This window comes from Anser cygnoides, chromosome 2, assembly GCF_040182565.1.
Source record: "Anser cygnoides isolate HZ-2024a breed goose chromosome 2, Taihu_goose_T2T_genome, whole genome shotgun sequence".
Classification (NCBI taxonomy): domain Eukaryota; kingdom Metazoa; phylum Chordata; class Aves; order Anseriformes; family Anatidae; genus Anser; species Anser cygnoides.
Window position 1 is genome coordinate 52,564,993 of NC_089874.1, and position 25,419 is coordinate 52,590,411.

Here is a 25,419-nt window from a genome sequence, read left to right on the forward strand (position 1 = left end):
CGCGCGCCGCCAACCGCCCCAACGGCCCCAACCGCCCCAACGGCCCGCCGCGTGAGGGGGCCGTGTGTGCGCGTGTGTGTGCGGGGCCGCTCCTTGTGCCCCCCCCCCCAGCACCTGGAAACCCTCTGCAGAACTTTCTGGAAGCGTAAAGGCCCGCACACTGAGCGTGTGGCGTGTTTCTGTGGGAGGCCTGGGGCTGGCGGCGGACCTCAACGCTGCCCCCTTGGTGCTGGTCACGCAGGTGCGGTGCCATCTTTAGGCGCTGAGATGGAAGCTTTGGGGGTTGAGTTGGCTGAGACTTGAAGTAGAAGCGCCAGGACACAAATAAAACCAACCTACAGTATAACATTAAAACATGGCTTTCACACCATAGCCTGCGATTCTTTATTTTCCCATTTCCCCCCACAACTATGTGATTCAGAAACCTCTCCTGTTCGATACTTCTGCAGCCTGGTCCCACATAACACCCTGAAGTCCCAACCCAAATGAAGGATCAGAAGTGAGGGGACCTCCTGGCCTTTTGTACGGTCCTCCGGCGGGTAGCTCACACCGCTTCCTTCGGGAATGAGTACTTCCTACCTGTTGTCTTGCAGTTTGCTGATTCACAGTTCAGACATGAAACCATCTGTAAATATTAGCCTATATAATTTGTAGTGATATTAAACAAAGTGGTGAGAATCCTGCTTAAGGAAAAAAAAATTAATGGCTTTCCATATGGTTCAGAAAAGCTTAACACATACTAGTTAGCATAGTGTAGGAACAACACAGTTCTGACTCAATTTAGCTGTAAAAATGAAGACTTAGTGAAACATTAATTTTCCAAAATTACGGAGTGTTTTAATGTGATTGTAATTGCCCCTTTGTGCTTTTAATTTATTAACATTGTTATAACAAATTATAACTCATTGTAACCAAATGCTTTAGACATTAAAGAACCAGGCTGGTATGCTGGCATCTCGATATAAAGGCGATCTCTGTATAATGCAATCACAGAGTATCCGTTCTGATTTACTTGGAGTAACTTACGCTAATTCTAATATTCCTTCTGCATAGGTATTGTTACACTTCTGTGTCTCAGGCTGTATTTTATGTGTTCACATACAAGCTTTGTGTGATGTGTTTCCGTGGGGAGCTGCACCTAGGCTCAGGACAGCCAGAAGATCTGGATCATGTACAAACCAGGCACAGCAAGCTAGTGTAAGTGATGCTGGGGAGGGGAGCCCTGTGGAAACTCTGACGATGAGAGCTAAAGAGTGTGTTGCAACGATGTCTGATTAGTTCATCAGGAGCCAGCATGAGTCTGGAACATCTAGCACTGAGTATGAGCCTGGATGCAGTCCAGCTGCTTCCTTGCCCTATAGAGCTGAAGCACTAAGTCTTGCTGAACCAGACCTGTGCCTGCTTGGGTGTGCCTAGTGCATGTTCCTGTTATCAGGAGTGCTGAGGAGCCCAGCACAGCCAGTGTCCACACAGGAACATATACCTGAATCAGCATGGATGGTGCTCAACTGGAGGTACTGAGCTAGCTTGAATTCTGCAGCACCATTTGGAGCCTGTGTGCCATGCCCCATAGTGACATAAACTCAGCTGCAGTCCTAGGTCCAGGCTGGATTTGTGCTGTGCCCAACCAAGGGCTTAGACTGAGTTCAGCCTGGGGTTAGTGGCATCAACTCAGTCCCAGAGCCATTCAGATCAGTCTGGACTTTGCTGTCCTGGGAGCATGGCATCAGGATAACTGGGCAAGCTCTACAAGATGTATTCATAGTCCATGTTGAACCAAAGTACCTGCATGGATGTGAATTTGCAGTGCCCTGGGATGTGGGCTGACCTAATGAACAGACCCAAACTGGCTCTGTATGGAGCTCCCCCTGGTGCCTCTGTCCCTTCAGCTTTCTTGATTTGCTGCTCATCACCTATGATGTAACTGCAGGTTGACTTTGTCTAGTGTTGTCCTTGTAGACATGTAGGCTAAAATGTGGTGAATGGGCAGAAAATCGGTAAAAGCACTAGGAGCAAAGTTTATAGAGAGAGTCAGTAGCACAAGGAGATGTTGTTTAAGACTAGGTCTGTACCCTGACACTTTGCCATTAATTTTTCTTAAGGGTAAGAAAAATTACCAGGGCAGATCCATGGGAACGTGGAATTGACTACTGTAAAAAATGAGTATAGCACTAAACTTCAACCGTGCTTATGTGTTCCCTTTTTCAGTATTTGTAATAGTCAGATATTTGTGTTCTTTCATAGCACATTACATTTCTGATGTAGCAAAGTGTTTAAATTATGTTCTTTAGAGCTTTACTGGATCAGGGCCACTGTCAGTACTTCCAAAGACTAAAGCCTAAAACATTCTCTGAAATCTTTGGCTAGAGATTGTCTAGCTTTATTCTTCACCCAGAAGGATCTTATCTGGACCCTCCCATAGGAACTGAAATAGCAAATGTCATGTATGCAGCCTTGGCAGTCAGTTTTGAACTTGGAGGACTTCTCTTTGTGAAACAGCATGGGCCAACATGCCTATGAGACATGTTCAAAGCTTTTTATGATTTTCTTATCCATTTGAAACACAAACAATTCCCATTTTCCAAATCAGGCCTAGCTGTATATTACGATGGTGGTGGCAACTTGATAAAGAAATATGGGAAGCATAGTCTTCAGTTGCCTACAGAATGTGCTTTGTCCAAGACGGAAAGAACCTCTCATTCTAAAATTAAAGTAAATCATTATATTAAAAGCTTATAATGTGCAAGAAACTGTTTACTGATTTGTAAACAGTCTTCAATACGCTTTCATTGTCATTAGTGCAAAACACATACCTGGATACACCAATGACAGCTGTCTAAGTTAGACAGCTCAGAGATTTCAGCTAAGTTAGACTCAGATTTCTTTTCATCTTTGAAGTTTGTTTGTGTTATTGGGGATTTGTGGCTTATGCTTCTGATAAATGCAATAAATTCAAACATATGGCCTTATTCTGAACTTTTTTCATTTTTGCTTAGGTGCCAAGGGATGTTGGGTTCCAGTAAGTCAAATTTTTTTATCTTTTTATGTGGGATTATATTATCATGAGCCCACTATGCCCATTCAAGAAGGCAGAGGGCTAAAGAATATATTTTCAGGCAGCCTATGCTATGAGCTAGAACGTGGGGGAAGAAGGTCTAGTGGTGCATTCACAGAGAAAATGCAACTCTACAGGGTGTGTGTGTTGAGGACTTCGCTGTGCTTCCCAGAGAGAGAAGGTAGTGCTGGAGAGAATCAGTGTAATAGGTAGGATTTTAGATCTCTCTCTACTGTTGACTGGGAATAAGGAGATGAAAGGAGGCCTATGACTGGTGATTATTTTCCAGGCTTTAGAATGGAATAAATGTCAAACAGCACATTTTTATTATGACATTGCATCCTTAGAACTGACCAATGGCTTGGTCCTGAGAGAGTTCATACTACATTTATGAACTATGGTAACTGTATGAAAAATTGTTTTGTTTGGTGTGTGCATGCATGTATGCATAACATTTTTTTAATTGGTTTCTAACAGTGTAATTAAAGCAAACTAATTTATGGAAAAATCCTGCTATAGTAATGTACATTTTCTTGGAATAAACAGAAAAAAAAAGATTAAGCATGAAAGCCTTGAAATTCCAGTCTACCATAACAGTGTTAACAGTAGTTGGACTGCAGTGCTCTATTTATGTAAACCTATTTCCATGTGAATTGAAAAAGAAGGGAAGGAGGGGAGGAAGCTTTGTTGGTTTAGGGCAAAAGAACAAGTAAGTTGTTGACCAAATTTGACCTGACAGTTGCCCTTTATATTTCCATAATTAATAAAGTAAAAAAAGTATTTGCATTGATTGTAACATGTTTTGTTAATTACAGCTATTCGTCTTATTCATATTGTCAAATGGAAGGTTCGTGTTTTTGATCAGCCAGGCTCTTAGCTGTGGTAAATTCAACTGTACTTCTGGCTGCCTCATGGCATCTGCTGTGTGCTTGTGCTGCAAAGTCTGTTCATTTATGCTGCCAGTGCTCTCTGTTTTTCTTGTGGAAGAGTAAGGGTGGCTTTTATGCCTAGGTTAAAGAGGCTATTTGTACTGCAATTAAAATGTAGTGCCTTTGAGTTAGATTCATCCACTCAAAATGCAGTATTTCAGTGTTCAGTAATGCAGCCTGACATGCTAGACAGTTGAAATCTGCAGAGGTTATATCTAGAATTATGTGGCTCTGAATCCGGGGCATGAGGTAAGAACGTGTCTTAACTCTCTGATGTAATTTGGGCTTATTATTCCCACCAGGGTATACTTACAAAAAGGATCATGGTATTGTGAAGGAGACCTACTGCTCTTGACTGAATCTCTTATATGCAGGCAACTCCTCACGGCTCTTCCTTGTGTGAGCTTTAAATGTGATTCTACCAGATACCTGAAATGTTATTTGAAACCTAATCAGATTTTAATCTGTAACTCTACTGTGCTTCTGAAACCTAAGCAGATGTGGAGATCTGAGTACAGAATGTGCTGAGGTGGGACTTCACTGTGGCACATTTACTCATGTAGTATTTGCTTTGTATGGATTTATGGGGTGGAGCTCCTGACTGCCCCACTAAGAGCTGTGTGGTACCCTGAGCGCTCCTTTGTGACGTGCCAGATTCATGGCTATTTGTCCCCTGTGTGGAGGTGGGAGGTGTATTTGTTCCAGGTACTGGGAAGATAAGTCATTGGTAATCTTTTTCAGAGAATAAAGATGTGTTGTCTTGTTTGTATCTGTTTGTATTGGGATATATTGTGTATCTGAGAAGTTTTATTGTAGCTGTTCTTGAAGATTTTGATTATCCACAGAAAATGGACAGCCTGGGCAGCAACATCATTCACTTTCTCGTACCAGAGCACCCATTTTGGACACAGAATGAAAGAAGCATATTCAGCCTTTATGACGCTGAGACCATTAGCAGTGTTGCTATTTGAGGGAGGAAGGACAATAGGTAAATTTTTCAGAATAGAGCTATCGCACTATATTTTATTCAGTAGGATTTTGTTTGTTTGTTTTTGTAAACATTTTTGTTCTCCCTTCAGCGGAGAAAAGATGTGCACTTTTCTTTAGTCCCTCAGGGATCTAGTAGCATATATTTGGAATATTTTTGTTGTTTCTCCTTTCCTGTGGGGAACTCCTTCATAACGGTGGTTAGGGTAGATGGTTTGAAATCAGTAACAGTTGAGAAAGTAGATATACCCATAGTGCTTAATTTTAAATGGATTTATCCTTAAATATGGGCACAAGTCAACTTATAGGATTGGATCCTTCATGTGGAACTTGCTTTTGATTTTCAGAAAGTTTCTAACAATCTGAAGTCAAGCTGATTTTATTTTTCTAGCTGTTAGGCTAAAAACTGTATTTAACATTTTAAAGTAGCTTGTTTGATTTGCCCACACTTTCTATAGAAAACCAGCAGTGCTGTCTTTCTCTGTCTTCCTTTCACAAGTGTCAGCTGTGATTCAGAGTCTGACACAAGTCTAGACAATATAGTGGGTCACTTGATCCTAGCTATAAACTCTCAGAAAAAGACAAGACTTTAGCTAAGCATGGTATGTTCCAGGAGGCATTTCAGACTTTACTCTGGCTCTTGTGCAGACTTCTCCAAGCTAGTTTGCTCCCAAGACTGCAGCAAGAACAGAGGATTCATCGCTTTACTAGGAGCTGTAATGAGGCACAGTCTGTTAAAGACTTTCCATCTGGCCAGGCTGCCGTCTTCAAATACTTGTTTGATAAAGGAGAAGTTGTTCTCTGCTGCAATGACTTTGTATTTCCTAAGAACATGACAACATTCTTACTTATGTTGATGGTAAAATTTTGGTAAGGTCATTGGGATAGGGCAAGCCTGGAAATATGCTTTTGTTTAGAAACAAACTTCCTCCTATGCTCCTTCCTATAGCCTAGCCTTCTTAGTAGCTAATTAACTGCAATCTGAAGTTGCAAAGATAGAATTAGCGTGTGGCTATACATGCATAAATATCTTTCTGAATATCAATTTATGATCTTTTTCACTAATTTCCTGAAAAGACTTTTCACCTGTTTGGTTATATTGTATCGATCTCTGTTCCAAAGAGCATATTTTGCCGTGCTCATCCTTATATTCTAGATCAGCTAACCTTTTCTTGTAATTATGAATTGTTTGAAAACCAGTTCCTACTCTGATTGATTATGATTTATTAGATCTTAATCTAAGGTAGAAATTTGTAGTCTTCAATGACTTCTTTCTAAAGCTTGTGGGAAAATAGCTTCACTTAAGTACTTGTAGAGAGTAATTCAGAAGTTAGATTTACTCAGAAGATGGTATTTACAGATTAATCGGCTATGTGCTCTTGGCACAAGTTCAGTGGAAAACTCCTGAGAACCTACACACTGGGGTCACTTGGGGGTTGTTTTGAAAGTAGAGTATGCAGTTGTGATCTGTGGTCACTGTTCAATTCAGTGCTATCAAGTCTGTCCTAGTAACAGAATATCAATTTTCTTTAACAGTGGGAGGACTGGTGAAGATATCAGAGATAAAGTCTGCATTTAGTACTCTATTTGCACTCTTTCAGACTTCAGAATTTAAACATAAATAGTGTATTTGTATGAGTTATACACATGTACGTGCACTGTACGTATGTGCATATAGTATAGTAAAGGTACAGTAGCATACTGAAAGTATTTATTTTCATATGTTTGATCCTTTTTAGCATCATATAGCTTTTGTGCACAGGTCCAACAAGCCCAAATCACTTGATCTAAATTCTCAATAACTTCAAGCAGATGGATGTCTGCTAAGTAAGTGCTATTTGGATAACTATAATGAAAGAACTCCTTTGTTTATTTGTTAATCACATGCAAATATCTGCCAGAAGCTTTTCCAGCGTCCTCAGGAATCACAGCTTTTTACTAGAGCAACCATTCATAAAGTATTCATTTGAATAGTAAAACATTTTCCCCTCTCCCACCTCCAGTTTTAACATAGCCACATCATATTTCTAATTGTTCCTTTTTACTGTCTTCCTTTCCCACAATTTCGGTTTGTACTAATTTGGACTGTAAGTGACCCTGGCCTAAGATCTGTGATGGACAGCCTGACAATTTGCAGTTTTAATTGTCGTTCTCTTTGACCTCCAAGAAGATGGAAGAAGGACTATGAAATGCTATAAATATTGAAAGGGGAAATGGTAAATCAGCTCTAATCCTGCTGCTGAACTGAAAGCAACTATAACAGTAACTATAACAGCAACTACATCAGCAAATGTGAAATGCGTGACTTCATTACATGAGATACACTGTTTCGCATCAGGATTTACAGACTGTGTGTTGGGTTCCATTTCTTTTATTCCGAGAACTGGAAACTTTAGCTGCTAGTAACCACAACGTCTAGCTTCACAAGTGGTGAGGTATGAGAAGCACTCTGAATCCAAAGCTGAAAAACGCTGGAAGTTTTAGATCTGTTTTGCCCCTATAATGTTTATAATACAGGAGTAGTACCTGATGATATGCTGTTCGTAAGGTACTTACTTGGAATAAAACTGAATGGCTTGTTCACATTTGTTTTCTTCTTTGTATAAAATATCTGTTTCAAATTTAACCTCTTTCCCCAACCATCTCACACCACACTATTACAGATTGAGGTGCATACCTAGATGTCTACAAATATGGTTAACCTGTATTCCTACATATGTAGTCACATAGGAAAAATGTGTGAGTGCTAATCAAGAATACAGGTGTCATTTAGTGCCATTGTGTGTGAATGGCCAATCTCTAAGGACTGTATTGATGACCTTTAAATATAAGGAGAATTCATTATGGTTAGCAACTATGATTTTCAGGAAAAACAAAACATGTGGTGTTGCTGTTGAGTTTATTAACTCCTTTAGAGGTTTGACAGAGTGCATAAACCAAAAAAACCTCTTGTCATTTGGCATACTAGTAAATGTCAGTGACTGTACTTTCTTAAAGCAAGCTCAAGAAGGTATCCCCAAATCTTATGATTACCTTGCATAACTCTTTATTCTGTTCTGTGATGATAGAGGGTTTTCTTTAAATCCTTGCATGTAAGACTGTAAATTCAGACAAAGGATTTGTATACTAAATATAAGATATAAATATATATAATTGCATGTAATACTTTAAATAGTGCATGGATCAAACTACTGACAGGCTCCAGAACTCTTCATTGCTTTACCCAGTGCAGATCTTAATTGTCTCAGGGCATTAATCAATAACAGCAATACGGGAAATACCTACCAGCCTGAACTCAGGAATGATTTTTCATTGGGAGAATTAGTTCAGCATGCTGTAGTGGTTATAAATTGACTGGGTGGGTGTGGTGTGGTGCAGTGCTATAGCTTCTGATTTTTATACAGATGTGTTACTGATTTTAGATTCTGGGTTGTTTTTGCATCACTCACTTTAGGGAATTGTTGCTTATATATATGCACAAATTGAAGGGAAGTTGTCCTAGGTGCTCAACAGTTATGAGGATAGAGCGTAAAATGAATCACACTGGAGTTTGACTGTTATTTATGTTAACTTGTCAAAACATTGGATTGTAATACAAAGCTTGCAAGAATACTTTCTACACATGTAGAATGTACTTTGCTTTTTGTTAATTTTCAAAGAAGTGGAAGAAAAAGATGGACAGTCATCTTATTTTTTTCTTTAGATCAGACAATGTAATATTTTGTTTAAGCATTTTAATAGAACAATTATTCTTTTGTTTTTAAATATAATTTTCAAGTGAATTAATTGCTTGTGACAGTTGCTGTTTTGACAGTTGTGGAGAATTAAGTCCTCTTTTCCAATCATAAAAGTGTCAGTCAAAGATTTCTTTATCTGTTGTCCATAGCCATTCCAGCTTTCTCTTGGAGTGACCATTCCCAAAAACAACAGGACAGAAGTGATTCCAGACCACTTTTTCTGCTGACGTCAGTTACTGTCTGCTAGGATGATTGATGTTTCTTTGCTTTGAACTAAGCTGAGATTTCTGGGTCATTTATCGTCTCCGAAGAGCATGAAGGTAAGAACTTTCAACCTGGATGAGGTCTTGAAGTGATGATCTTTAAGTGGAGGACCAATATCAAGACGCCATTCCTCAGTTCTTTTATTGCAACTGGAACCTAAAATATTAAATAAACAGTATTCTCCAATTCTTTTCCTCCTGTGTCTGTCATTACTGTGTACAACAGTTTAGTGCAATCTTATTTAATAACAGGAGTAGAAAAAGGAAGGAATAGCTACACACTCATTAGAAACAAAATCAATTATTACTTTTAAAAACTACCTGCTTTCAATTAAGCAGGAAATTATCTAACCGGTTACTTAATTTGCTCTGGCTGGCAGTCTCTCAACTGCTTTATGCTGAGTGGAGCATGAAATTAAATATGTAACAACTATCGTAATGGTTATGTTTTTAGAAAACCAGCATTTAGAAATGGAGGTATTTTGCATAGTATCAAAAGAAATAATGACATAAAAATAAATGACTGCTGCTTCAATGCATTTGGTATTTAAAAGGAAGAACTCTACTTCATTTTATATTCTTTTACTCTATGATTAATAATGAAACAATCTTTGGTTTGACTGATATAGATCTCTACATGGGAATTGGGTTATTTGTTTAGGTGGTTGTTTCCCCTCCCCCTTACCTCAGATGATGTATAATGTGTGAAAGTGTTGGTGCTAATCTCTTGCTGCTTCAAGTGTTATGCTCCGCTCCATGAGCATGTATTTTATATACACTGTGCATTCTGGTGAAAATACTGTAGGAATCTCTAAAGGATTTTTTAAATTATTTATTATTTATTTTTTATTTTTTATTGCGTGCTATTTGCTGGATGTATATCTTCTTCTTTCTCAGAGTACATTTTTTGTATCCCAGCTGGTCCCCTTGCCTTTCTTATTGCTTAAGAGAGACTATCAGAGTCACATGGCAGGTCATTGTCTGATTTTCAGAGGTATCCCACTGGAATTCAGTACTGGCTTAGAAACATATAAATAATAATAAAAAAAAATGATACAGAGTACTTCTGATTGTGCATTTGGAGAGAGGTCAAGACTTTGCTCAAGCTTAGGTTTGTAAATGTGCTTGAATTATCCTGTTCCCTTTATGTATTACCATCTAACCTCTCCCAGCTTTCTCCCTGCCCTAAAAATCTACAAGCATTTACAACAGCAGAATGATCCACAAAATTGCACCATGCGAACTTGGCTATGCTGCCATCCAGAAGAATATATTTTGACCTAAATATAACACCTTTGATTTAATTAACTTGGTGACACAAATCCATAGACTTCATTGTATTTATCTCTTTCAGTTTTATTTATATTTATTTAACAACAGAGAAATAATTTGCACTGAGATGCGAAGTTAGCGAGTCTCTTTGAAATACGCAAACATATCAAACAGCTGTATGGATCACTACAGCTTTCCTTATTTTAATAACAGTTATTGAAAAGGTTTCCAATATCATAATTATAATTTGAGATGCAGTAACTCATCACAGTCCCTAATACCCAGATATAGGCTATTTTGTTCTTCAGTTGAATTTTAAATGCTACCTGGCATACAAAGAAGATAAGTGTCATTTTGTAGATTCTTTAATGAATACACTTCTGTTCTCTATAAACTTGTGAATTTGTGCAACTGAAGCAGTAAATGCATCCATCTTTGCCTTGGGTCTTGACTCAGACATTCATCTTCTGCCACAACTTTTGAAAATGCTTTGAAATGATGGAGCCAGTCTCTTTTCAGTTATGCCCAGTGACAGGATGAGAGGCAACAGGCACAAACTGAAGCACAGGAGGTTCCGGCTGAATTTGAGGTGGTTCTTCTTTCCTGTGAGGGTGACAGAGCACTGGAACAGGTTGCCCAGAGAGGTTGTGGAGTCTCCTTCTCTGGGTATTTTCAAAACCCGCCTGGACGCCATCCTGCGCAATGTGCGCTGGGTGATCCTGCTTGGCAGAGGGATTGGACTAGGTGGTCTTCAGAGATCCCTGCCAACCTTGACCATTCTGTGATTTTGTGAAATTTGGTAGAAAGTGTCAGTTCTTCCACAAAGGTAGTCCCACACTTATATTGCAGAAGTAATACTTGTGGTAGCAGCTATCTGCATCTTAAGAAAAAGATTTGGTATTGTTACCTGGACATTAGTCTTTGCAAGGCTATTCCATTTTGCTTCTTGAATGGGACCAATGATCCAAATATTAAAAAATAATAAAAGCAAGCTACACTTAACTTTGATCAGAACTGAAAATGAACCTCTGACTTTTCATTCGTGTTTAGGCCCCTTTGCCCCCCCCTCTGATATGAAATTTAGAAGCAGGCTCCAAATCTTCAAGAATGTAACTGACTTCTATGTTTCAGTGACACTGTTAATGAAGAAAGTGGTAGTAAGGAAAACCACTTGGGGACATGAGCTCAGATATTCAGAGTATGTAGAAGAGCATCCCTGTGTGAGTCACCCCAATTTTCTCAAACTTCTCCAGTCACAGTCCTGAAGAAAGTCACCTTTCCTTATTCCAGCCATTGGCATCAAATTTCTTTCTCCATAGCCTGCAATCAGAGCCACTGAGCTGAAAAAATGCTGTCTCTCTCTCAGTGATGCCTTCCATCGAAGCTGATGGTGTCCTGTCAGCAGCTTATCCAGACAGAACCACCGGCGCCATCTTCATTAGGGTAGAAGCTAATATAAACAAATAAAGGCGTTAGTGTAGATAGCAGAGTGAGAGTATTACTGAAAAATGTTTTGCGGAGTCAGTACTATGCCTTTAGTTTTAAAAATATATAAATGTTATATGAATCTCAAATCCGCTTTTATTTACATAAAATATTTATACATCAAGCAAGACAATTTCACAACTTTAAAACGTATTTTCCTGTTAGATTAATCTTTTCATATGCTAACCACATTACAAGTAAACATTTTCATAGTCTCCACTACATGAATGTGGCTAAAAGCTTCCTTGTTATTTTATAGTTACAGCATTTCAAATGTATCCCTTTTTGACATGGTTAGGCAGCCTGCCAGTTTTACCACTAAATTATAGCAGAGAAAACACTCAGTAGAATTTGATTAGATTTCTTCCTTATCCCCATGAGTAAGGCAAAGAGAATTTACGTTCAAAATGCAAGCTGGGTTCTAAAGAATTGAATAGAGATCCATATTTGTAGTCTTAAAAATGTATGCAAGTTTTGTAGTTGAAAATACATCTTGTTTATAGTGCTGCTTTGTATTATTGTTGTATTTTGTTCTGTTTTGTCACTATCATCTGTAGAATGATTGAAAAGCATTAGACTATATTGAAGTTAGGGTGTGTATTTCGGAGAATTAGTGATGAAGATGTCTCAATCTCTTCTATTAATAAGCAACTGTATTAATAAATACCTAGTAAGACTGGATTCATCTCAACCAGTTGCAAGCATTTACCTATGGGATCTAATTTAGAAATGTGTTATCTATAGGCTGTTCTTTTAAGGAGAATGGCTGCATCTATCTGACCTCTGAATATATGGTGTCTTAGTGATAAGATTGATTTACCCAAATTAGGGATCTAGTTGGAGCATATTGTGGTGCTTCTCTGGCCAAGAAAGATGGGTCTCCTTTTTGTAGTGATCTGGGCAGAGGGGGAAGAAAATATTGTGCATACCTGATTTTGAGCTGATACAGAGTTGAAACATGGGATAAGACAGCATCTGAAACTGGAACTTAGGAAGCATTCCCAAATGTACAGACCCTTGTCCAAAGATCTTCAGTGGTTGAGTTATCCACATGTCCATCTTTTTCCATGAACTAAAAGGAGTCTTGATGATCATCTAAAACTTGTTCTCTCTCAGGTGCTAACTCAAACTCCTAGGTTGGCTGGTTTGTCAATTAGGAGTGCTAGTGACCAAACCCCTTTGAGAGGCTTCTGAAAGACCATACACAATATCATTGTGATCGACATCTATTACATATTTGATAGATATCTGCATGAACCTGTGTACGATCATTATAATGACAAGAAAACAAACTTGTTTATCTTATAGCTGTTACTAAGTAGCACTCCTCTGATGATGTATTTATGTCCTTTAAGGACAGAAGAAGAGATCATTGTGAGCAGCTATTAAGCAACATAAACCAAGAACTTATGGTCACTGATTTCTGAAGAAGCCCATTCTGATGATCAGTTGAGTAGAAGCATATGTTACAGAAAACATAGTAAAACCGCTAAGGTAGATATAAATGCTTATTTAGTTTCCATTCAAAGAGGCAAACACAGTAGCTGGGTTGGAGTCTTTTATATTCTGTAAGTCTATTATGTAGGAACAGAAGGATTCAGAATCTGGCATTACACACCCAGCACATTTCACAAGTGATCCTTAAAAATGTACACTTGTTGCTGCTTGCAATATATGCTTTTAGTATTAAACTGAACTGAAACATGTATTCATAGTTCTCTCCTACAGCCAGACAAAGGAATTAAATGAGTAACTTTAATGAATATAAATATGGTCTAATGGTGGACTTGGCAGTGCCAGGTTAAAGGTTGGACTGGATGATCTTAGAGGTCTTTTCCAACCTAAATGATTCTATGATTGTATGTAATTATCTACTATATATAGATATGACATTAAACAAATCTTTAAAATCTTATGTGCCAGAACGTACCTAACAGTTAACAAAATTTAATAAATATGATTGATGTATATGATTAAATTAATTAGGGAAAAAAACTTCTGTAAAATATGAGTAGTTGACGTAAAGATGTTTCATCAGGTTAAGCTTGGCTCATAGGTTAACAGAAACTAGTGTAGGAGGAAGGAGGTCGCACTCTTTTTTTTTTAAATTAGACCCATGAAATCCAAAGCTTTTCAAGTTTAAAAAGATTTTAGCTTTGGTAAAAAAAAAAAAAAAGAGAAAAAAAAAAAAGAAAAATCACCTTAACATCTAGTGGCTGTGCAAATGGTAAAAACAGTGAGTCAATAAGCCACACTAGCCTCATTATTCTGAGTACAGAGATAGTGTATATAGCACAGTGTGGATTACTTATTCTTGTAAAGAGCTTTCATAATAATGGGCCAATTCAAAGCCTACTGGCATCAGTCAGTATACTCCTATTATTATCATCAACTTCCATTCCAACTCCGATCCTGATCCAAAACCTATTGAAGTTAATGAAAATGTTGCAGCTGAGGTGTTTTAAGGACTTAAGCTGTTCTGAAATCAAATATACTACCTCTTTTTACAACCCTTCTCTTGATTCTTCTGCTAATTTTGACAGCACCCAGTTCTTGCTGGTTTTACATCTAAATGCGGGTTATTCTACTGAATGTTCAAAATGTATCCAGCCTGTATCTAAGAAAAAATATGACATTATCAGAGGAAGGAGCACAAAAAGTGTTGTGTATGTTCATAGATAATTACATTTAAGTAGGGCAGCAGAACATCCATTTAACTTGTAATTTGTGTACAAATAAAAGATGTAATTGATTTAATTTCTATCACCATGGATCATTGGGAAATGTGACCTGAAAGGATCTATATTTTGATCTGAAGTTCAATGTGATTTTATTCCTTTTGAAGGGAATAATAGTAATCAACCTCTGGTAGCCTTTGGAGAGTGAGGAGCTGTGCCCTCAAGACTACAGTTTTTCAAGCATATATTTACACTGATGTTCCCATTGAAATAAATGGGATTGTTCTGGGGCTGGAAGTTAACATTTCTCTTACTTGTAAGTGTTTTCACAAAGACATGAGGGCATTATTTATTGATCCGTTAAAAAAATATAAATGCCCCACAAACATCATGACATGGGCAGTCCAAATACACTGGAAAGGGAAAGAATGAAATAGAAAAGTAATCCCTTTTTGCTGCTTCTGTGAGACTGGTATAAAATGACACTGCAAGAGGACAGAGTTACTCACTGAAGATGCAGTTGAGATAGATGATCTTCAGATTGTTTATTAGTATATTTGTATGTCATCTTGCAGAGTGGGTGAGCGCAGTAGATGAGAGTTAGTATTGTAGCTAGGTATATCCTGATTGATAGTCATGTTCTTAGAAATTCTGGTTCTAGGGTGGAGATACTCAAGAAAGACGAAATTATTTTTGTCCATAAGATGCTATATCATGCAAATGTCACTTCCTGTCCTCAGCAAAACCGGTTTCCAGAACTGTCTTTTTGCTGTAACAAAATTAAACATAAAAGTTGTGTTCTTACTCTTTTGTGAACTCCATGCACAAACTTCGATCATCCTCTGCTAATACGGGCTTGAGGCTGGGACTGCACCAGTTGTTTCACTGGGTGGGGGAAAATACAAGACCAGGGGTTGACACTCTCCCTTGAACTCTGCTCCTACCAATGGCAAGCATGTAGTTCTAGCCACACGATCCTATGTTTCTTGTATACCTCTGAAACTTGGGTGCAGTGTATTAGGTTGACTGTGGTGCTTATCCTTCTCAGGTTACATGTTGTAACATCTGCTTGGTACTCTCCCACTTTAAAAGCAGCAGTAATAAGAATGCCAGCCCCACTGTATGCTCCAGAACTGCAAAGAAAAGAGTCCCCACTAATTTAACAGCAGTGGAATTGCAAACAGATTTGTATAATTCCATTAAGTATACAAGCTATAAATATTATGTGTGTATTATAAGAAGAAATATGAAATGCAGTCACCAGACAAAACATTTATGATCTCTGTTTACATGCATTTCTTCATCCTTTTGTGACCTCAGTGTTATAATTTCTGAATAGTTTGTTCTAAGCCATAAGACATGCTGTGTGAAGAGGCAGGACCAGGAGTATTCACACCATGCCAGGATCTTGACTGGTTGATCATCTCTTGCTACTTATGATTAAGCAATAAAGAGAGAGGTACAGGGTATTTCCTGGGGATTAATAACTGGTAGGGAGGAGTTAATGACCTGAGGTGCAGCCGAGGGCCATTAACCCCAGCTGGTCATTAATCCTCATTAAAAACCTCTGCAACTCAGTTCACCAAACATAGTGAAGGGCAAACCAATGTTTTAAGCACCTTTGTGATTCCCCTCTCTGTTTGTCTCTTTAAATGAGTTCTATTTTAATTTATATTACTTCCTGGGATGGATTTTGCTTTTCTCACCCCAGCCGAAGATTTATTCCGTCAAAGGTTTATCGGAGCAGTAGTTGTGCAAAAACTGTAGAGTTTTGACCTTTATGGTCAGATGGGAGTCCTCAGTGCTATAATAGCAGAATAATGGGCATTTTAAAGAGAAAGATACAGCATTTCAGATATTCCAGCATTTAATTAAATAAAAAGGGAGATAAGGAATAAACTTAATAAAATACTGTTTTGCAAAGCGTATTTTTCTTAATACTGTAGCACAGCTTAATCTGTTGCTACGTGGAAAATTTTTTAACTGAAGGGCCCCTGGCTCTTCCAGCATTAAATCTTTTAAATTTTGTTTTACAGTGTTTCTAAAAATTGTTCCTTTAATTTTGGCAGTATTTGGTGTATGAAACACTGCCTCATTCTGTAATCCGTATACTTAAAAAACCATATATAGAAGATCTTTGTTTCACTTTAGCTGATAAACATTAGGAATACATGTTTCTTGTAACTGATTTGAGGCTTACTTAAGTTTTGAAATGTGTATCGTTCTGTGTTATACTAGATATTTTGAGAAAGCTAGCCTTCTTACTAGGGAGACGTTGTAATTGTCAGCATGATATTTAGCATATAATAACTTTGTAGATATTTTGTTACTCCAGTTTATTCCAAATTTAGATTATGGAAATAAAATATGAAGCTATAAGAATATTTCTGAAGATGTTTTTGCAAAACTCATAAATTTGGTAGAATGCAAAAGTCTCTTTCCCAGGCTGTAGCCCTGCTCCTGGTGGTAACAATACAATACCTCAGCAATATCAGAGAGCTCAGTTGGCTGAATCCAAGAATAACAGATTGTCTGTGTACATTGTGAAAGTCTATCTGAAAATCAGCAAGAAAGTCTCTGCAGACTTACAACTTTGTAGAGATGCTATCAATTGTGATTGGCAGAGTTCTGGATATTGGAGGCAGATAATAGAATGAAAGGGTGTAATCTGGCATCAATGCAGTGAAATCAGTGAAGATTTTTTCCTTGATTCAAGTGAGAGGAGAATTAGTGTTTAGGACTTTTTTATTTTTTTTTTTAAATGTGATTTTGCCTTATGCACACTGATTAACTCTGGATCATAAAATTAGACACCCTCTCATTCTGGGGATACACACATGCCTGAGAGATGAGTGATGTGAATGTTTGAATCAAGAAGGGAATGGGACAGTCCATCTTAAGAAGTGCTGTTTATGTTAAATCCTTTCCTGCTGCTGTAGGAAACAAGAGCAAGACCTGGTTTGGTTTCTTTGCAGAGGAGAGCGAGTGGGGAAGAATGCTACTGTGATCTGCTACCTTGACAAGTTCATTTGAGACTGATGTGTTAAGGGACTGCCCTGTTTCCATGCATCACAAGGACACATGAGGAACTTGGATATGCAAGAAATAGTGAAGAAGAATATGGGAGGGACTTGGATTACAGCAGCAGATCTTTGAATGTAGTTGTAAAAGCTATGTCTCAGCACAGCTTTGCCTTTTATTCAAAAGACTTGAGGCAAGTAAATATGGTGATTGTAGGAAGTGTACTTACTGTGTATGGTTCAAAAAAAGAAATAAAAACATATGTTCATGCGTTACAGGACTTCACTGAAACTATTTATTTGAGTGAAGGCAGGTAATTCACAGGCTCATTTGTAGAAATATCCCACTGAAATAGGTAGGCTGACAGAGACTCATATTCCATGGAAAGCTCAAAAATGTTACCCGGGCAACATTACCACGTTGCATTATAATGGCTGAAAAGAAAGCATCTGGGACTTGAGGAGGATTCTCAAGCAGTCCAAGAGTCCAAAGAAATTTCAAATGAAAAAGATTTATACTTCTTTTAAGGAAGAAAAAGAGAAGCTCACTTCTTACACAATCAAAAATAGTTCACTGTCTACAATTTTGCTTAGGGGAGGCTTCTGAATGCTGTTTTGCTATATGACATAACTTGGGCTCCTTTACTAATATTTGAGGTTGCATATTAGATACTTTTATTCTGCTAGAACACCAGCCCCCTCTTCTACACTATGTTCTTATGTCTTTAAGTCTCACAGTGGCTTGTATTTTAAGTTCCAGGTTATCAGCAGTAGAATACCGTTTATAGGGTCTGCCAATTACTGAAACCAGCAAACTTGCTTTAGACATACATTTTGAGACTAATTTGATCCTGTAGCTCTTTTTGTGCAAACCTACATACTGTGTAAGGCAAAATATCTGCCTTTCTGTGACTTCCACATAAATTAGAAAATCTGCTATTTTTTGTGTATGTTTCAGGTACTTTTAAAGACTCGTTTGCTCCTGTTTTAAGGGACCTTTAATTAAGCTTCAAGAATACAGGTTTTAAGGTATACATTGATGATCCAGCCATCTTTATAGATATTTCATATTAAAAGCATTTTAATTCATTCTTTAGATTCTGTAGAGAAGTCACTATCTGTTGAAAGGAGTAGAGTGTGGCACTTTACTCCACTGGGAGTCTGGATTGCTCACTTGTGGCACTTCTTCCTGGAAATATGTTTTGGAGTATCAAGTACAGGGAAGTAAGAGTGACATATGAATGTTATATGTGAAGAGCTATGCTTGTGCATAGGGAATACCTGATGAACATGGAAAACTATAGCATCCTGAAAACTGAGCATGACTACCAAGTGAGGTTATACTGGTTAGCTTAAATTGCTTTGACAACCCAACTGACAGATTTCAGCATGGGTTAAGGTAAGTATAAAAATTGGAGGTGGGAGGTTTCAAGGAGAAAGCAAACAAGACATCAAAGTTGTCAAAACATATTGGTCTGCAAAGAATTCAATCCTCGTTCATTCTTATATATCCTTTGGCATCTTTCTCCAAGTTTGCAAGCCATGTGAAAGGTTCCAGTTTATGCCTTCGTGGCCTTTGCTTCACTAATCATTCATTGGTCTGTATTCTAGGAAACTCATTTTTCTTTTATCCTTATTTTGATGTACCTAGACTGTAGCCTTCAGCCTTTTTTATATCCTTCAAAAGGCCTTCACTTTAGCTGATGTCTCAGCAATTTATTTATGACCCTACAGTGTCAAATGTTTTTTTCCTTCTGCTGAATGCCAATGATTGTGCTGTAAGTCTTTTTAAGGCCAAGGCATCTTGATGTTTTGTATTGCCATTCACTTTTAAAATGGCTAGCTACCAAGTTAGATTTTTTCCCCTTTCCCACTAAATCTTTTACTTAAAGAAGAGGGTATTGTACTTGGCTTATGGCTTAACAGCATCTGTATTTTTCTGATTGAGTGACCTTCTATGTTTATTTTAATAAGTTTTTTCAGCATTTTTATATTCATCCTGTTGCAGACTGGCCAGGGCTTTGCCTCAAAGTCTTCTTTAAAAGCAGAAATGTTTACTTGTTCTTCACCTTGTCCCCTGAGTGTGAAATAGATTTTCTGAGTTGCCTTATAGCTTATCATCCTCTACTTCTATCTTGTTGATATCTTCCTTTACAGTAATTGTAACTATGTTTTTTTCTGCTGTTGTGTCCCCACAGTGAGTCATTCTTACTCTTCATGTTCTGACCATAAAACCTTGGCATCATCAAGGATTTCAATCTAGTATTTTTTTTTTTCAAGTGTAGCTTTCAACTCAGAAAAAGGTAAAGAATTTTCATAGCATCATGATACTCTTTCCCTGTGGTCTCTTGGCACTGCTATGCAGAAGATCTGACTCTATAAATTTAGAGTATTTTCACTGCTTATAATAACAAGAGAAACAGAGCCAATATGACTTTCTCTTGCTAAATATTTAAATATGATATTTCAGTAGCCTAGACAATATCACCACTAGTAGTAGTATAAACATATTTCAAGTTTGGAGTATATGGTTCTGCTATACTTTCTTTTCATACTTGTGAAGCTCTTTATTATTCCATTTAGTCAAAGGACTCTTCTGTGGAGGTTAGAATGCTTCCCTCCACTGCTGGTTTCCATAATAGTGTGTTGCATTGGCAGTCTTAACAAGAATATGATTCACTGTCAATTAGTTTAATGGGTGACATACATTGGCTTTATTATAATCCTCAAATAACTTTGAATGTTGTTGTACCTTGTCTCCCAGCTGTATGTAATAATCAGTTTTATACTTGACAGCTTTGTTCAGAACTGAGTTGAACAGGGTGTATGTAGCTCAGCTTACTGAGTGTTTTTTGTATGAAAACTTTTTCTTGTTTGCAAAGATTTATTTCCTTCTCTCATCTGTTCCGCATGGTGGATCAGTGTACAGAAAATCACACACTGAGACTAGATGCTGCTGATTGTGGCCTAATATTTGGAGAGACAGAACTGGATGTGATAAGAATGTCACCTCATTAAGCATGGAATAATTTAAATTCAGCAAGATTTCAGTTCTGCTGGACCTGAGATAGGGTCAACATGAACTCCTCTGTCGTTAGGGTCAAAATTGTCCGTGTCTTAGTTCTACTTTTGAGCAAAAGCCTTGTATCTTCAGTCCAGTTGCACTCTGCTTTCTAGGACTCCAGATCTTGTTGCAGTGTAGTAAACAGACTGCCTTAGGAAAGGTAAACCTTTGCAGAGCTGTGGGATTAGATAGCTATAGTAGTACTTCTGTGCTTTCTGCTTCCGTGCCAGAAACCAAATGAGATTGTCTATCACATAGGCTTGACCTTGTCTCTTTTGAAATAATCTTGGAGGTCCAGGGCTCTCAGGGTCAGGATTTGAGGAACGGCAAACCTGAGAAGTGTTCCCAAGTTCATTGATACTAGGACACTATGCCTAGTGGGGCTGATTTAAAACAGTAGGCCTTGGGAGTGTAAGTAGCTGGTCATGAAAACTGACAAGAACATTTAAGATATTAATATAATAGAAGATATTTAAGTAGGAGAAGGAAAAAATAACAAAGCTTAATTTCACTGAGACTGCAGAGTGCAGGGTGTCTTCATTGGGCAGTCTGACTGACTTTTTTTTTGTTTCTGGTTTGCAAAAAGGTTAATACTTTCAGATTTTAATCTCCCTCATGATGAAATCTGGCATTTCCTGTGAACGTGTTGCATGTGAGACAATTTGTTTCCCCCTAAATTTCTGTAGGGATACAGATTTTGTAGAAGTTATTTCTCGTTACATTTACAGAATTCTAGATATAATATTCCTCCATCTTTGAGATGTAAACAGAGAATGCACCTGATCTATATGGTAGAAAATTTCCATAGGTACCTATACATTAAGGTAGCTTTGATGTGCTGTATATAGTTATGAATGTTGGTACTAACAGTAGTGAGTACAAAACGTTACTTTTCTGGTTTTGAGATGTGCTTTTTAGAATGCAAATAGATATTAGTTTGTGCCTTAAAAACATGTTTGAGCCCTGTAATGTTTCATATCAAATCACAGGCTGTTCTAACCTATCCCAGCATCAGTCAGGAATTTGTGGAAGATGAGCAGTTACTGTTGTATGAAACTAGGATGAGATCAAAACCAGGTCCAAAATACTGGAAATATTTGAAGACACTAATATATATTGTTGATTATAATTCTGGTCACTGGTTATAAACCTCATGATATGAACCACCTAATTTATAATGCATACCATGGGAAAATATCTAATTTGGTGACAAGCATAGAGTCTAGCAAAGATTCAATAGAAATATCTACTTAAATGACTACGTTGTCATCTAACTGCATACGTTTTCTAAACATTTATTATTTAATATACCTTTTATTAAATTGAATTTCGTACCTTCAAAATATTCTGGTAAATAAATACCCTTTTCTCTGTGAGATGCAAGGTTAGTGTTTATTTTAAATTGAGACTGTTTTTCTGAGAAAGATAAGAAAATCAACATATGCTGTTATCATTTCTCACTTTTGAAGAAACAAAGTGAGGGCTATCCTTGGAAAGTAATTGATATTCCTGTACAGGTTGAAACTGATATACAAACAGATAAGCAGAATGCTTCTAGTCTATGTTCTAGCTGAAAAAAAAAAAAAGCCAACAATTATTTTATATGGCCTCTTTATATGGCCAGATCTTTGACCTCTTGGACCATTTTACTGGTTTACCCAGGCCATTTTAAACACCTTAGACATATGTAACTTCTAGTCACATAAGTAGAATATAAAACTATAGAAGTGATGCTATGTTAATGTTGTCTACTAAATGGTCATAAGGATAAATGTGTAGCTAAGGGTTCGATTGCATGTAATCATTTTGCACTAAAAATGTCATCTATACCTTGGACAACATGCAGCAAAGAAGTGCACTAAAATTGCATTGCTTATCTAGGTAAGCTTGTTAACAGTTCCACAGTCTGATGGAGGAACTTGTAATGAAATCTGGTCTTCACAGATCACTATTGCTATGACTATCATAGATCACTATGACTAGTCAGAAAGAATATAAAGAACGTTTTAATATCATTGGGAGGTAATATAGTGAATATTGTCCGAAGTAAAGGCAGTAAAAATATAGTTCTGTTAAGTTTCATACTGAGACTTTCAGAAATTAGTTCTGGTCTATAATGCTACCAGATTTGGTATAAAATTACAAGATCTGTCTTCTGGTATAAAATGGCAATTTTAAAATCATCTCCTTCTACATACTTTTCATCATGGTTAGTGGTGGCAGTGGCAATGTGAGGTATCCATTAGTGTTCTGGCTACAGCTTCAGTGCTAAATGTGACCACGGTGGAGTGAACTGTGGGGTTCACTCCCTGTTTCCATCAGCAGAGTGTTTATTCTGTTCCAGTCTGTTTTACAAATGGAAATTCGTTAGAAAAAGTGATTACATTGGTGTTATCTCAAAAATATTTTGAAGATAATGGGGCTGTTGAGGTGTGACACATGATTTTGTCTATATTTTTTATGACGTTGCAAGATGGGGAGAATGTTTTTTTCCTAAGTAGGTGTACAAAGCTTGGGACTTGGACAGCAAATACTAAACTTGTTCATATCAGGGAGTCTAATATTACTGATCTTACAGTGTCACTCATCAGGTGAGATTTGTGCATGCTCTTGGAAGCTGTAAATGTTTTATCTTCTAATTGAGTAAATAATTTCATCCTTTGAGCTCCTCATGCACATATCAAGTCCTTTTTCTTTTATATAAAACAAAAAAGAACAACAACAATAAAACCCACTAAACTTGCTTTAAGGGAGGTAGCTCTGCAATTTAATTGGTTGCTTATTTTATCGTCTTCACTGTTCTGGAATCCTCTCCCAAAGCTCTGCAATTCAGTACCAAATAGCCTCATGCTGTAGTTACAGAGCAGGTGCAGTGCCCTGGAAATAGGGGAGGGATGTGACCTTGCTTCAGGGGAGGTGTCAGAGATGGGTGAGCCTCAAACATGTTTCTGCACAAAGGGAAAAAGAAAGGTGACAATTGTTGGAGAATATCTCCTGTGTGGGGCACAGGCACCCATTTACCAAACTGACCTGAAGTTCTAGGGTTTTCAATGCTAACCAGATGCCCAGACCCAGGATGTTGTGGGAAGACAGCTGAGGCTTGTCTGGCCTTTGGACTGTAACCTCGTGCTGCTTTTCCACGCGGGCACCTATGATACTGCCAGGAAGATGCTGAGCCTACCAAGAGTGACCACAGGGCTCTGGGGCTAAGGTGGAGTGTGTGGGGCACCAAGTGGTTTTGTCTCTGAAGATGAAAGGCTTGAGGATGAGTGAATGGATCCTGTAAGTCAACACCTACCTGGTTTTGAAGCTGGTGTCTTTGAGAGGGATTTAGCTTTTGCACTCATGGAAACCTCTGAGGATTGGTGACTGCTGGGAAAATATGTGATACACTCAACTAAATGCAGAAAAAGCACCTCTGCCTGGGTGCTCTGGCTGGGCAACCTGGTGAAGAGAACTATAAGCTAGGAATGATAGGGGAAGGGGACTACAGCCCACAGTTAACTGAAGAAACAGTGGACAGGGCTGAGAAACAAATAGTGGACAGGGCTGAGAAACAAATGGTGTAAGGTAATGGGTACAAGAGAGATCTCAGGAATTAAGAGCTCAGGACACAGGGTAAAAGGAGGAACTAGAATTCTGCATGTGGTGTGGCAGCTACAACGCTTGGAATAACTTAGACATGGTGGGACAGCTTGTGTTATGGGAGTGCAGGAGTCAACACATGTAGGCTCTTCAGGACAGATGGGAAGGGAAAGTAAGGATTGAGGGAGTTCTTCAGGTGAAGGAGCATTTTAAATAAATGGAGCTCTTCTGAAGGACAGATGACAGGAAGGCTAAGAGCTTGTGTGTCTTGATAAGGGGAGAGGCCAGTAAGGGAATGCAGACATCATGGTGGGATTTTGTTATAGATCATCTGATGAGGAGGAGAAAAAAAAGTCTGTAGACAACTTGAGGAAATGCGTGACTCACAGGCTGCAGTTCTTATGGCTGAATTGAACCTCTCTGAAATCTGCTGGAAAAATGATTATCAGGATTAATTTCTTGATACAAGCATTGGAGGAGTCAGATACATGTGACAGAGAATTGTATCTGCTGTTCACAAAGAAGGCAGGAGTGGTTGAAAGTGTAATAATTAACAGCAGCCTTGGCTGTAGTGATCTTCACAGTGACTATGAAATAGGGGAGTTCAAGGTCCTTAGGGAGTGAGAAAGGCAACTAGCAGCATAACAGGCCCTGGACTTTAAGCAAGCAGATTTTGACTTATTCAGGCAACTGCTATGTAGGATCACATTGCAGCTCTAATGGGTAAGAGCTTGTGAAAGCTGGCAGGTTTTGAAAGGATAATTCCTTCCAAATGCAGAAGCAGTCCATAGTCAGGAAAGCAAGCAACAGCATCAGGAGGCCAGGCTGGCTAAGCAGGAAGCACATGGTGGAGCTCCAATGCAAAAACAGCGTAAAGCAGGGACAGACTACAAAAGAGGAATTTTAAAAAGTTGTCCAAATACGCAGGACTGAGGCTATGAAAGCCAAAGCTCAAACAGAGTTGATATGTGCAAGTGATGTTAAGGATAAGAGGGAAAGCTTCTACCACTGGACTGGCAGGAGGAGGCTGAACAAGGAAACTGTGGGCTTCTTGCTGAATGAGGTGTGTGATTTAGTGGCAGTGGGCACAAATAAGGCTGAGGTGATCATGCCTCCTGTGCCTTGGTGTTCACCAACGAGGCCTCACAGGCCTCTATACTTAGTGAAAATGCTCAAGGAAGAGAAGTGCCAGCAGGGGACAAGGACGGGGTAGGGGATTACTTCAGAGGACGTGACCCATGGAAGGTGATGGGACACAGTGGGCTGCATCTGAGGCTGTTGAAAGAGTTGACTTATGTCCATACAAGAATGCTACCTATCTTCTTTGGTCATGGAGACTGGGGA

At 38.3% G+C, this 25,419-nt stretch overlaps 1 long non-coding RNA gene across 2 annotated transcripts; it reads left to right on the top strand.

The window, feature by feature from the left end:
* The first annotated feature begins 110 nt into the window (after positions 1 to 110).
* LOC125182076 (uncharacterized) lies at positions 111 to 12,397 on the top strand. Of its 2 annotated transcripts, XR_007161008.2 has the most exons (4): positions 111 to 241; positions 1,054 to 1,197; positions 8,858 to 9,028; positions 11,563 to 12,397. It is a non-coding gene; the product is annotated as an uncharacterized lncRNA (long non-coding RNA). The 2 variants fall into 2 exon arrangements; XR_010829292.1 differs by lacking the exons at positions 111 to 241; positions 1,054 to 1,197 and adding an exon at positions 3,915 to 4,972.
* The last annotated feature ends 13,022 nt before the right edge of the window (positions 12,398 to 25,419 follow it).